Genomic DNA, 13,802 nt, shown 5'->3' with positions numbered 1-13,802 from the left:
ATGACCTTTTGCTGTCCTTGCACCATTAAAACCATAAATCATCAATCATTATACCTGGAAGTTGGGTATGGTTAACAAGGGCAGGAGGACTAGATATTTCACTTGGGGAGTGGTGAATGAATGGAATGGGTTACCTGAGTTAGTTGTAAGTGCTATGTCTGTTAATGGTTTTAAGGAGAGATCCCCCTGAAGACTCGACACTCAGGGTAGCCCATGAGTGTCGCGTCTTCAAAATTTGAGTCATCAGAATTCAAGAAGAACCGACCTACCAGCCCGGAACACCGGGGGTACCCCTAGTTATTATTATATATATATAATATTTTTATTTATTATGTATTTTTTGCCACTTTATATAAAATATATATAAAATTAATTTAAAAAAAACCCTTAACCCATCCACAGTACAAAATGTGCTATAGGTTTATGACTAAACAAACACATAATAACCACATTAATAAGTTTTAGTAAGTAAATATTTCATCCTAAGTATCTCAGGACATCGTCAGTACAGTTAATTCAAACAATACTAGCAATAACATAGTTAGGGCACATGATTACAATGGAATCCCAATATGCGTGCAGTAGCATGTTATAAAATAAAATTAAAATATATCTGGAGGGAAAAAAAATTACATTAAAATAAGATAATATGTATAAAAATTATTTTACACAATTTTGTATGACAATTTCTCATACTTTAGGAATAGCAAGAATGGTTTAGATTTGGTCTGTGAAGTAGGAGTTAAGCACTCTTTATATAAACGTTCATGTTTATATAAAGATCTATGTAGAAGTTTGGTCTTTTTCCTAATGGATCGTATGGTTTGGGTTTTCAACTCCACATTGTGTGAGGCCAGATTTCTGCGGTTTGATAAGACAGATATGGTCTTGATGTTCCGAAATGCATTTATGAACAGATCTACCTGTTTGTCCATAGTAAGACAATTTACAGGAGCATGGAACCTCATCCAGGTAGCATAAGAGGTGAGAGTTTCTTAAATATAAAGAGCTAATAAGCTTCATTTCGGTGATATAAACATTATTCAAATTAAAGGGATATTAAATCCCTCATTGTTTTAAAACCGAATAAGAAACTCAAAGATGAAGCCTCAAAAAAGGCTGAAACTGGTCTGGGTAGTGACCTTCCACCATAATGTAATAACAGCATACATTTCCTAGGAAATGTGTTTTTACATTATGGAAAATACCTAAGAATAGCGATCAGAACTTCACCACCTTTGCTACGAGTTGTCCGGTATTACACTACGTACTAGGGTCACTTGCATTAGCTCACGCTAGTGGTCGCCGATACTTTATAGTTTACTATATTTGGCAAGAAACTCTCTGATTCCAATCTTTGAGTTTCTTATTTGGTTTTAGAACAATGTGGGATTTAATATCCCTTTAATTTGAATAATGATGAGAGTTTATTTTTAGGAGAAGGTAATAGTTATAGGAGAAGTTATAGATCTGGTTGATTGGTTTGTAGGTAGTAGCAAGTTTGTATTTCTTCATAATTTATGAAAGACATTCGGAGATACCTTTGACTTAAGGTATGGGAATCCTATGAGCTTGTTCTTGTCTAGGTTGATGTGTGGGGAAGTGACTGATGATTTTTTGAGTTGTTTTAAGATTGTATCCATTTAGTATGGCTGTATTTTTGATTATTTCCAATTCTTGGTTTACAGATTCTTCAGAGGAGCAGAATCTGTGCGCTCTGGTTACTAACGATTTAATGATGCCAAATTTTTGAGATGGATGATGAGCAGAAGAATTGTGAATGTAGTGACCTGAAAATGTCAGCTTGCGATAGACAGAAGTGGAGATGGAACCATCTTCTTTCTTTGGATGTGTAAATCCAGAAAGGAGATACCCTGTGGAGATTCTTTTTCTAGCATAAATTTGATGCAAGGATGAAGAAGGTTTATTTTATCTAGAAACAGGTGCAGTTCTTGTTCGGAAGAATGATCCCAGATAGCAAAGACGTCATCGACATATCGTAGCCACATTTTTGGTTTGGGTTTAAACGTGAAAATTTTTTCTTCAAGGTATTCTAGAAACTGGTTTGCTTAGTTTGGTGATAAGAGAGACCCTATTGCTATTCCTTCCTCTTGCTAAATAAATTTTTTCTTTCCAAGTGAAGTAACCGGACATAATAACAAATTTGAATAATTCAACAATATCAGATGGAAATTTTTGAGTTACCAAGTCTACCATTTCCTTATGGGGAATATCAGTGAAGAAGGAGATAATGCCAAAGCTAATTAGCATGTCAGTTTCCAATAGTTGAATGTCTTATTTTTGCATGAAACTCTGTGGAATTTTTAATTGATGAGGCTGAATGGCCTATGTGAAGACTTCTTGGAAAGAAAAAATTTACAAGCAAGAGGAAGGAACAGCAATGAGGTCTCCCTTATCATCAAACTTAGCAAACCTGTTTCTAGAATACCTTGAAGTTTAAACCCAAACCAAAAATGTGGCTACGATATGTCGATGACATCTTCACTGTCTGGGGTCATTCTGAACAAGAACTACATTTTTTCCTTGTTCAGAATGAACAAGAAAAAAAAATGAAGGTTTACTTTTAGATAAAATAAACCTTCTTCATCAAATTTATGCTAGAAAAAGAATCTCCACAGGGTATCTCCTTTCTGGATTTACACATCCAAAGAAGATGGTTCCATCTCCACTTCTGTCTATCGAAAGCCGACATTTTCAGGTCACTACATTCACAATTCTTCTGCTCATCATTCATCTCAAAAATTTGGCATCATTAAATCATTAGTAACCAGAGTGCACAGATTACATTCCTCAGAAGAATCTCTAAACCAAGAATTGGAAATAATCAAAAATACAGCCATACTAAATGGAAACAATCTTAAAACAATTTAAAAAATCATCAGTCACTTCCTCACACATCAACCTAGACAAGAACAAGCCCATAGGATTCCCATACCTTACATCAAAAGGCATCTCTGAACGTCTTTCAAAAATTATGAAGAAATACAAACTTGTTACTACCTACAAACCAATCAACCAGATCTATAACTTGTTACCTTCTCCTAAAGACAAACTCTCACCTCTGATGCTACCTGGCATGTATGAGGTTCCATACTCCTGTAAATTATCTTACTATGGACAAACAGGTAGATCTGTTCATAAATGCATTTCGGAACATCAAGACCATATCTGTCTTATCGAACCGCAGAAATCTGGCCTCACACAATGCGGAGTTGAAAACCCAAACCATAGGATCCATTGGGAAAAGATCAAACTTCTACATAGATCTTTATATAAAAACAGTGCTGAAGCCCTACTCACAGACCAAATCTAAGCCGTTCTTGCCATTCCTAAAGTGTGCGAAATTGTCATACAAAATTGTGTAAAATAATTTTTATATATGTTATCTTATTTTATTGTAACTTTTTTCCCCCCTCCAGATATATTTTAATTCTATAACACGCTACTGCATGCATATTGGGATTCCATTGTAATCATGCACCCTAACTGTATGTTATTCCTAGTTTTGTTTGAATTAACTGTACTGTACTGATGATGTCCTAAGATACTTAGGATGAAATATTTACTTATTAAAACTTATTACTGTGGTTATTACGTGTGTTTGTTTAGTCATGAATTCTCCAGAGGTTTCATTGTACAATAAAGTATTATAGGTTTGCAAATAACCTTTCATGGGTAGGAGTAACAAAAAAAAATATATTTATTTATACTTTAATTATTACTTTTATTATTTTTCTCTTTTAACTTGCCAGAGGTCAGGCTAGGGTCAAGGGATGACCAGAACAGTAATGCTGTAGCTTGCTATAGTGTATCCAATATAGCTTGGATACCAGTGCACATATATACATATATTTATTCTGATTATGATCTTGATACAAAGGTCAAAACATTGAGTGTTATTTTATCTTAGTTTAAGAAAAATATTCAGTAGTGTATCTCTATCTCCATAATCCTATACATTGAATGGCATGTGTAAAGATAATGGTTATTTAATGTATTGTTTTTTGAATTATCAAGCTGTTCCTAAACATTAGAAAGGAATGAATTACAAGAATACTGAAATCAGAAATATGTGTACCATGTAGTCTCTCAAGTAAAAAATTTGAATAGGATAATAACAACATAAGGAGTACACACAGTTATCTGCTCAAGGGGGATATTATAATTACAGGCAACTCCAAGGAGTCCTTATACTCATCAAGGGCGATCCTAACCATCATGTCAAGCACTATCATACTTTGCTTTGAACTCATTCACACTCATGGCACCAACAACAGACTCTGGCAACCTATTCCACTCATTCACTACTCTCCAAGCAAAAAACCTAGTTCTAACACCCTTGCTAACCACACTCTTACTCAGTTTCCATGGATGGCCTGTAGTTCTCCCACCACCACCAGACCTGTTCTGAAAAATTTCCTCTGAATATTGATCTTGTAAATACCTTTCAGTAATTTGTATGTCTCAATCATATCACCCCCTTTTCCACCTATCAACCAGTTTCTGTAACCTACAAATCTTCAACCTGTTCTCATAAGGTTCACTCCATAAACCTGCTACTGTTGGTCACTCCCCCTCTGGATTCTCTCCACCTCCTTCTCATCACCAAGACACCCTGCCACTCAGATCTGCGTGCAATAGTCAACGTGGGGATCTTATCAAGGCTCATTAAAGAGAACAATAACTTGCTTGTCTCTGCTCATGAAAATATTCTTCAGTAACCAAGTGATCTGATCAGTTGTTTAGCCACTTTTGCTATGTGCCCCCTAAACTTTAATTCCCTATCCATTAACACTCCCAAGTCTCTAGCTTGTCAATTTCCTAGAGTACAGTTTCACCAATGTAGTATACAGCTAGTAATCTTTTCACCCCAAAATGCATAATCTTACACTTTGCCACATTAAACTGACATCCATTCTCCTCTGCCCAGTTGACCAATCTATCCAAATCATCTGGCACAATATTGACATCATCTGTATTAACTATTGCTCTATCCAACATTGCATCATCAAGCAAATAACTGAACAAAAACTGAACAGTTCCTCTCAGATCCTTTTCTATATCGTTAGTGAACAAATAAAACAGTAACAGTCCAAAAACAGAACCCTGTGGCACGCCCCATAGTCACAAGCTTCTTTTGGACTCTACTCCTGAATAAACTACTCTCTGATATCTCTCCATCAACCACTCTCCTATCCATCTTACCAACCCCATATCCATCGCCATGTGCTGCAGTTTACTGATTAGAATTCCTGTCAAAGGCCTTTGCAAAGTCCAGCAGTATCACTGTAAACCCATTACCTTTATCCAACTCAGCTGTCACTGTATGATAAAATGTGAGCAAGATACTGAGGCATGACCTACCCTCCACAAAAAACCATGCTCCCACCCCATGCAGTATTCCATTTCCATCTAGCCATTCCTGTATTTTGCTCTTTACCAATTTCTACAATACTTTGACAACAACTTCTGATATGCTGATTGGTTGGTAATTTGCTACATCAGTCTTGGAGCCTCCTTTATGCAATGGAACTATTTTTCCCAATTTCCACCTGCTTGGGACTAACTCAGAGCTGAGACTTAGATTAAACAATATGGTCAAGGTCATTGACAATTCCCTTGCAGCTTCACCCTTCCCTCGCCCCTTTCGTTTACCTCAGTTCCAGTATAAGCCTTTGGCTCTCTCATTCCTGTAATATCAGAGTATATCATCCAGGTGGATGATATACTCATGCAAAGTGTTCACTTAGTAATTCTACTATTTCAGTTACCTCCCTACCATTGGCATTCCTTAAAACCATTCTGCCATATACATTCTTTCTTTTACTTGCAGCATATCAAAAGAACTGTTTGGGATTCTCTTTAGCCTGCATTGCTAACTTCCTTTCATAATCTGCTTTTGCCTTTCTTACCACACTAGTTATCCTTCTGGCATGTGCTTCGTACTGTTCATGTGCCTGCAGGTCACCTTTCTCCTTAAATTCCCTCCAAAATTGTTTCTTTTTTTGCAGCTCCAGCTTGATGATGATATTCCTCCATTTAACTCCCACTTGATTTACTCTCCTGACTCTAGGTGTGCAATCTGCCATTACTCAAACACTCTTTTACCATTTCCCATGCACTATCAACATCCAGCCCTCACAGTTTTGCATGCCATGGCACCGATCCAAGCAATCTCCTAAGCTTGTACCCCATATTAACTGAAAATTCCACCCATTTGGCCACCTCCCAGGTCAAGACCAGGGAGGCCTGGCTGGCTGAGTGGTTAGCAGATTCGAATTCTGCAATGGATTTGTCTGTGAAAATACTAGTGGTGGTGGTTGGCAGTAGATGGCATTGGTGTAGATGATGAGGGTAGTTGTGGTTAGTGGATTGATGGAGAGTTGTACAGTAGGTACCCTCCCTCGATGAGTCTTTGGACTCTCTGCAGGTGTTGTTATATCATCATCATCAAATTCCTGTCATGTACCCTCAAGGGGAGTACAGGATATGACAGTACTACATGAAAAAATTACATCATTACTAACTTCCTATCTACAATTTTCCTCCAAATCAGTCTGTTACTTGTCAAGACTCCAACATTATCAGATCTTATATTTCTATCGTCTAAGGCATTTTGTACCGTATCAATCCAGCTATATCTTGGTCTTCCTCTGGGTCGTTTTCCTGCCAACCTCGCAGAGAACACTTGTTTTGCTAATCTTTCCTCACCCATTCTATTTAAGTGACCATACCACCTGAGATTAGCTCTGCTAACGCATTCCTGGATGCTGACAATGTCAAGTTCTTTCCTAATATCCTCATTTTTAATATGATATTGCCATTGATGCCATCTGTTCACACCTCTCATCTTTCTCAGGACTCTCATATCTGCGGTCTCTAGTCTTTGGTCAAGTGTTTTACTTCTGACCCAGCTCTCAGATCCATAAGTTAAAACTGGTTTGAACACTGTCTTGTATACAGCTACTTTAGTGTTCCGACTAATTTCTTTCTTATTCCATATGAATTTATTCAACTGACTTCCTACCATACCTGCTTTGCTGATTCTGTTGTCTATTTCTATATTTAATTTACCATCTTCGGTAAAAATCGTGCCTAAGTAGCTGAAATATTTTACTTGTTCCACAGGTTCTCCATTCACAACACAGTTGACATTTTCAATGATTCTGCCTATTTTCATTGTCTTTGTCTTTTTATTGCTGACCTTCATACCATATCTATTACAACAGCTATTCAATTTAGTCAGAGAATCTTGCAGACTTGTAGCGGATTTATTTAGAAGTATAACATCATCCGCATAAAGCAAAGAGCTGACATTAACATCTCCAATTTTGATATCAGGTTTAATACCACATTCCTTCATAATGTGATCCATATAGATAATGAATAACAGAGGGGATAATGTACATCGTTCTCTCACACCAGATTTAACATTAAACCATCTTCCTGTACTTCCTTCAATTCTAACTGCTGACTTACAACTCAAATAAAGACTAAGTATTGCTTGATATAATGCCCCATTGACACCATATAACTGCAGCGTATTGAATAGCTTCTCTCTTGGCACCTTGTCATATGCCTTTTCCAAATCGACAAAACTTAACTACAGATCTTTGTTATATTCCCATGCTTTCTCAACTATTTGTCGTAAAGTGAAGATCTGATCCTGACAGCCTCTATTTGGCCTGAATCCAGCTTGTTCTTCACCAAGCTTTTCTTCCACAATTCTTCTCAACCAACCGTTTCTCAAGTATACTTGCAAGGAACACTCAGTAGGGAAATACCTCTATAATTCTCACATTCAGTTTTATTTCCCTTTTTATATATGGGTACTATGAGAGCTCTACTCCAATCATCGGGAATTCGTCCCTCTGTCCAGGCTTTCTGAACTATGCAGCAGCCACTGTAAGACTCTTATATCACCATACTTCAGCATTTCTGGTCGAATATCATCTACTCCTGCTGCCTTTCCACATTTCAAGCCTTTGATGGCTTTTTCTACTTCAAGTATGGATATGTATTCCTGACTGCATGCCTGGTCAGTGTTTTTTATCACTGTGCTGTCATCACTGCTTGTTTCATTTAGCAGTTTTTCAAAGTAATTACTCCATACTTCAAGGATATTTTTGTCTCCTGTTTTCATGTCACCTTTATCATCTCTAATTCCTTTTACAGCACTCTTTCCTCCATTCCTAAGCTTCTTCAACAACCTCCAGAATATTTTGCCACCTTCTTGATATTCATTTTCTATATTCTTGTCAAAGTCCTCCCATGACTTTTGTTTAGCTATCTTACATTTGTCTCTGTATTCTGTAAGAGTAAAAGCTGACTTATTTGCCAGGAACTTTTGATATGCTTTCTTCTTTTCCTTCACTGCCTCTTTAACTTCCTGTGTCCACCAGGGAGTTCTGATTTTTTTTATCCTTGCACACAACCTCAACACATGCCTCTCTGGCAGAATCAATCAATGTTTTCTTCAGTGTTTGCCACTGAATCTCCAAGGTTTGATTCCTGTTCTCAAACTCTTTCATTTTCTTTTCAATAATATTTCTGTATTTTAGTCTACAGTTCTCATCTGAGAGCTGCTCAACTTTTATTCGCTTTAAAACTTTCTTACATGTTATTCTTTTCAATATGAAATTCAATTTTATCCTGCTCAAGACTAAATAGTGATCACTTCCAATTTCAAATCCTCTCTACACTCTGGTGTCCTGCACCAGGGAGAAAACATCACTATCAACAATAACATAGTCAATGAGACTTTTCTTATTCCTAGCCTCTTCTCTCCATGTGAATTTGTGCACATTTTTATGTTGGAACATGGTGTTAGTAATAACCAGTCCATGTCCTGAGCAGAAATCCAACAGATATTTGCCATTATTATTAGCTTTGCTCTTTTCTCCAAATTTTCCCAAAATATTTTTGTATGTCTCACAATCATTTCCTACTCTGCTATTTAGATCCCCAACAAGGACCAACTTTTCCTTTTTCATTGTGTCAGTTGCTTTTTCTAAAGCCTCAAAAAATTCCTCCACTTCTACCTTAGTAGAACCTTCTGTGGGACCATAGGCACAAATAAGTCTCATTGTCCAGTTTCCCATTCTCATATTCGCCCACATTACTCTACTTGAGACTGACTGACTGCCATTCAAGAAGATTAGCCTCGTATTTTGTGGTGAATACTATGGCTACTCCTTCTTTTCCTTGATTGTCATTGCCTGAATATAACATTTTGTATTTATTGCTCCGAAAGATCTCACCAGTTTTGGTCTTTTTTGTTTCAGTCACCCCTATTATGTCGATCTGGTACTTATCTAATTTCTCAGCTAGTTCCATTTCTTTGCCATTCAGGCTTCTTACGTTGATAGTACCGATCTTTAACTCTGGTGATGTTGAGTTGGGGTTTGTTTTCACTATGATCACTTTCACTAATTGGCGGCAACATGGTCGTATTTGTTATAGACAAATTCTCAGATGCAATTACTAGATCGAGCATTCTTAAACCACTAGTATATCCATTATATGCTGTCTCAGGAAATTATCAATAAGTAACTGTATAAAATCCATTTCTTCCTCTCATATGTCCTCACCGCCTTCCAATTTATGTTCCCATAGTTGAAATGCCCCATAATAATTACCTGTCCTCCACTCATTGTGTTTATTTGCCAATGCATACTATCTCCATCATCTTTTCCATTCCCTGTCTATAGTAGCATCCAACTGTATATTTTGTTCTGCTGGCCTCAATTTCTCACCAGATAGCCTCAAATGTGCTATTTTCACTGGCCTGAGTTGAACTTCTACTCTCTTTGGTTGCAGTTCAACAGTTATCATCAATAACACTCCTCCCCTAGTTCTTTTCTCTCTATCCTCCCTGAATGTACTATACCCTGCACATTCTATCCCACTAACTATATCATTATCTGTTAGCCAAGTCTCACTAATGCCAATAGCCCCTGGACAGGATGAGCCAACCAATGCCAATAACCTTTGGGCAGGATGAGCTAACCAATGCCAAAAATTTCTCCTGCTTGTTCCGAATGCTTCCAAGATATTGCAGATTATGTTTATTAATGCCAGAAGAATAAGAGGAGGAGATTTTGGCATTGGTTGGTACAAACTGACCAAAAGTTACAGGCATCAGCGAGACTTGGTCAGGGGATGATGTATTTACAGGGAAAAAAAAGTAAGGGATACTGTATTTTCAATGAATGACAGAGAGAACAGGATGGGGAAAAGATGCTGCTGGTGATAGTAGATGAATTGCAGCAAAGAGTAGATCTCAGGTGGAAGCAACATTTGATGCTATCTCTGTAAGAAAGAGGTAAACAGAAAAAAAATTTTTTTTTCTTTTTTTTTCATATACGAGGGTGGTCTGAAATGTTCTCGGGCTAGAATAGATGGCAACACTATCAGCAAGATTTTTTTTTTTCAAGTTTTACATCTGTCATAAGCATCCATGTGAAATTGCAAGTCATTCTATCAAGTAGTCTGAAGCAAAAGTGTTGTCTGTATTCCTTGAAATGGATCAAGTTGAGTATCGTGTGGTTATAAAATTCTTTGTAAAAGAATTTTATAACCACAATTTAACAGCAAAAGAACTTCATTCAAAGTTCATAATATATGGGCACTCTTCTCCTTCGTTTTTGACTATTAAGAAATGGGTTGCTAAGTTTAAATATGACCGTACCAGCCTTGAAGATGATCCATGTGAGGGAAGTCCAAAAAGTGTAACAACACCAGAAATCATTCATCAAGTGCACGATATGGTATTGGATGACCGGCAAGTCAAAGTGCATGAAATTGCCGAGCCTATAGACATTTCAAAAGAATGTGTAGGATATATTTTGCATGAAGAATTGCAAATGAAAAAGCTTTGCACAAGATGGATGCTGTGCTTGCTCACAGCAGATCAAAAATGCACTCACATGAAAATCTCTGAACAGTGTTTGGAGCGTTTTAACAAGAATAAAACTGATTTTACACATTGATTTATTACTAAGGATGAGACTTGGATTTACCATTACACACCAGAATCCAAACAGTGGACAGAAGCCGGTTGTTCAGTGCCAAAGAAGACAAAGTCAGTTCCATGAGCAGGAAAGGTCATGGCATCGGTGTTTTGGGATGCTAAAGGCATTTTGTTTATTAATTATCTTGAAAAGGGTAAAACAATAACCGGGGAATATCATTCCAATCTTTTAACCAGACTAGACGAAAAAATTCATGAGAAAAGCCCCGGTTTGCAGAAGAAAACAATCATCTTTCATCAGGACAATGCACCTGCCCACAAAGGTGTTTTGGCAATGGGAAAATTAAGGGATCTGCACTATGAATTGTTGGAACATCCACCCTATTCCCCAGATTTGGCTCCCTCTGACTTCTATCTCTTCCCAAAACAAACTTTTCCTCACTGGTCAGTGTTTTTCTTTGAATCAAGAGGTAATTGCAGCTGTAGAGGGGTATTTTGCAGATCTTACTGAGAACCACTACAGAGACAGGATAATGGCGCTGGAGCATTGCTGGAATAAATGTATTAGTCTTAAGGTAGATTATTTTGAAAAATAAAAATAATTTTGAAATTATAAATTCATTGTTAAGCCGAGAACTTTTCAGACCGCCTTTGTATATACATATAGATATACAGGGTGTTCGGGATAAATTTGACATATTTATAATTAATTATATTTTTCCGTAAGTTACATGTATTAACACACACTTCTCTTCATTTAAAAGTTTGGACCCTTCTTCATTCATATACAAGATGTCAGAAAGGATGGATAGCTGGAACCCACCTGAATCATGGAAGAGAATAACTTGTATCATGATGATTCGTGCCCGCCATCAAAATAAGGATATTACGACTGCTGCCCAATGCTCCCTGAATACAGTAAAAACAATCAGGCATGAACTAGAGACTTGCAATGGTGACTACGAGGATGTAGCAAGAAGAAAGATCCCTAGCAGACGATCTGATTGCTTGTTGTTTATTATTTTAACGGTATAATAGAACACAGAAACTAAGTAAATAATTAATTTATTGACTTGATGCTGATATTTCGCTGGTATTATAACCAGCATCTTCAGAGCACAAAAACACTGTTTGTCACAATACGCGAGACTAAAACAACATGGTGTACTTAACCAAAATTGTAGCAGCAACACAAAGACTAGAGTCCTGATTTTGGCGCCCTCTATCTGAAAAAAAAAAAAAAAAACGCTATCATATATTACTAGAGTCCTAGAAAAGTGCTAGTTTTTTCTTAATATGACTGTCTCCCAGATCTTCGGCAAGTTAATACAGCCATATTTGTTGAGATTTGGAGTGTGTTTTAGGGCTTCTGTCGCCTCTAAGAACAATCTCTCTGATTTATATGGGTTTCTGTGTAGTACTTTTGTGTTTTTCCAGTTGATCCTGTGTGCAGGGGTATCCAGAGCATGGTCTGCTAGGCCCGACTTCCCATAATGATATTTCCGGACGTATCGTTTATGTTCGCTGATGCGGATATTCACAGTTCTTCCTGTTTGACCGTAGTAGGCTTGATTGCATGAGCAGGGTACTTGGTAGACTCCTGGATGTGATAAAGGAGGAATCTGATTGCGTTCGTACAGCAGAATTCCTCGCAAATCTGCAGGAACAGGTGTTGAAGAACCCTGGCATTGGAATTCGGGCTTTGTTCGTGGAGTTGCTAACTGTAGTCAAGCCCTGGATAACAAGGGTAGCCAATGGTAGGCCGTATGTATGGCAGCAGGATTCGGCCCCTTGCCACACCTCTGGGAAAAGTCAAAAATGGTTGTCTGAAAATTTCTACGACTTCACTAGTCCAAATGTTTGGCCTCCAAACTCCCCAGAACCTTAACCCCATGGATTATTTTGTATGGGGCGCAGTTGAAAAAGACACCAATCGCACTTCCAGTAATACAAAAGCCCAGTTAATGGATAAAATTAAAACAGTTTTTGCAGCCCTTCCCAGGGAGACTGTAGCATCAGCTTGTTCGAGGTTCCGAAGCAGAATTGAAGCTGTGATCGATGCTAATGGTGGTTATTTTGAGTAAATCTTGTTGATAGTATTGTAATTAACTCTGCCTGTAATGTTTTTTTGTCAATTCATTAAATTTAATAGATACAAAGAAGATTTTCTTTTTCCTTACGAAACTGTCAAATTTATCCCGAACACCCTGTATATATCTATGGGTCAGGACTACAAAGAATGATGCAAATAACATGCAATGGCAAATTAGTACAATAAGTACAGACTAAATAATTATTTTAGGAAATCTCAACTATGGAGACATGGACTAGAGGGAGGAAAGATCACACAAAGAGAAAAAAATGGAATTTATACACCTACTAAGAGGTAAATTCTTGAAACAGCGTTTGATGGCAAAGAAACAGGGTCCTTCAATACTGGATCTAGCTACAACATGAGAATTGTCCAAAGTAGTGACACTGCCTTTGATTAAGAGGAGAAAAAGAGAGATCATGCAGTCTTGACCTGAGAGGCTGCTAAACTTGCATGTGGAATTGTAAAGCAGATGATTATGAAAAACTTAGCTTGAAGCACTGACATAACATAAGAACATTGAAGATGGTCAAGGTGTGTTTGAAGGGAGCAGTATCAGAACATATACCCAGATTTAAGTAGAAGCTGGGGAAAAAAGTGAGAGAGAAGAAGGATGACCAGCATGGTAGGGCTGCTTTGCCAGCCTGGTTGGCCAAGTGGTTAGTGTACCTGCTCTCCAACCAACAGGCTGTGGGTATGGATATCTGTGATTGTCTT

General features: G+C 37.5%; 1 protein-coding gene across 2 annotated transcripts in view; it reads right to left on the bottom strand.

Annotated features, from left to right (window-relative positions):
* Positions 1-13,802, bottom strand: part of LOC150093813 (SAC3 domain-containing protein 1) — a 120,962-nt gene that overhangs the window by 29,405 nt on the left and 77,755 nt on the right. The gene's annotated exons all lie outside the window — the stretch shown is intronic.

Source organism: Typopeltis vanoorti, chromosome 23, assembly GCF_054136105.1.
Source record: "Typopeltis vanoorti isolate ZY-2024b chromosome 23, IOZ_Tvanoo_1.0, whole genome shotgun sequence".
NCBI classification, from domain to species: domain Eukaryota; kingdom Metazoa; phylum Arthropoda; class Arachnida; order Uropygi; family Thelyphonidae; genus Typopeltis; species Typopeltis vanoorti.
The sequence above is the reverse complement of the archived record's forward strand: the minus strand, read 5'-3'. Positions and strand labels throughout refer to the sequence as shown.